The sequence below is a fragment of the Myotis lucifugus genome, unplaced genomic scaffold (assembly GCF_000147115.1).
Source record: "Myotis lucifugus unplaced genomic scaffold, Myoluc2.0 scaffold_151, whole genome shotgun sequence".
NCBI classification, from domain to species: Eukaryota; Metazoa; Chordata; class Mammalia; order Chiroptera; family Vespertilionidae; genus Myotis; species Myotis lucifugus.
This window is the reverse complement of record NW_005871199.1, coordinates 2,168,783-2,170,487: the sequence shown is the minus strand read 5'-3', so window position 1 is coordinate 2,170,487 and position 1,705 is coordinate 2,168,783.

Here is a 1,705-nt window from a genome sequence, read left to right as displayed (position 1 = left end):
GTTTTTAAAAAATATATATTTGGATTGATTTCAGAGAAGAAGAGAGAGGGAGAGATAGAAACATCAATGATGAGAGAGGCCATGACCTTCTAGTTCATAGGTCCATGCTCAACCACTGAGCACGCCAGCTGGGCAGATGTGTGTGTTTTCAAAGAAACACCACCAAAAGTCCATCCCTTCCTCAGTCATCTGCTTCCCACCATCCTCCATATACTATCCCCAAACATTTTGGAGTCGGGGAGTGGTGGGGAGGCCGCTACTCGGGGTCTGAGGACACGATAATCCTCTCTGGATCGCATTGTGTGGCCACACTCATCTTGTAAGTACCATGTTGGGAGGGTTGTAACTGGGGGGTTAGGGACCACTGGGCTGGAGATCGGCTACCGAGGGAACTGGTCATCAGGCCATGGCTGGGAGAGTCCGCCCTTGTTGAGGAATCAGCAACTGGGGCCATGGAAGCCAAGGGAGAAGGTGGTTTGGGTAGGGTACATACCTTCTTCCCAGTCTCCTCATGCATTGCCCATAGCCTTTCCAAATAGTTCAGAAATGGCCTCTTGAGGTGACCCACACCGTGGGTATCAGAAGCACAGTTCTGGAGCTAATATTCGTGTATTGCTTAAAGAGCAACAATAGCCTCAAATATCTAAGGAAAATATTAACGTTGTATCATCTTGGGAGGTAATGAAGGACAAACTTCTTAGCATCCTGGAAAAGAGGTTAGTTTTTGTTTGGGAAAAATAACAAGTGGATGCTCTTCAATGGACTAATCAATATTTTTGAGCCAAACCATCTCAGCCATGATTGAAGCAAAAAGCACAGTTATTGAGTCCATGGTTTCTTAGAATCGAGTGTCTTGGCTGAGTGTAATCACAATGATTTCAAAGCCGCTTTCATATATGAATCACCCTGATAAGCAATCATGTGCGATTTTCAGAATCCAGAAGGATTCAGGGTATAAAATGGCTTTTGAAAGTTCTTCACTTAAGGCTGCCATAAGGCTACTTGGCTGAAGGTCTCTTGAGGAAGAGTGTCACTTTGCTGCCTTTGTTCCCATGACAGTGGTTGGTGTCACTGGGCCTCGCCATCTGGCCTGTGACATGAGGTTCCCCTCCTGATGAGGTGGAAGCCTTGAGTGCAAAGTGGGGACATTCCCAAAATTTCCCTCAAAAGTCCAGGCAAGTGACCTGGGGAACATTTCCTTTGGGAATCCCATTTTCCTCACCCATCAAAATGCATATTCTTTAGAAATCTGCGTCTGAAGCCAATCATTATTTCATATTTTAAAATAACAAATGTGTTTATTTATTTATTTATTTGTTTGCAGGCCCAGACAAACTTGATTAGAAAAGAAGCGCCCAGGCGGGGGGTTAGGCTGAGCCCATGACGTGCCACGCCCCCCAGCCAATGGAAAGGCCAGGACAGGGGGAGGGCGGCCAGTTACGAGCCGTATCCCTCCGCGGGGCGAGAGGGTCGGTGGGGGGAGTCGGCGTCTCTCTCCCCCGCGCCAGCTCCTGTACACGGAGCCGCATTCCTTGGCCCTCCCACCCCCTCCCTCGGGCCCCCCCCCCCCCCCCGAAAAAAAAAAATCCATCCTAAATACCTCACACATAATTGAGGTCTCACCGAGCCCTAAAGAACACAGATTTTCAACGATTATCTCTTCCCCAGTTCCAATGCAGTGTAACCAACACTCATTTTTTCATAG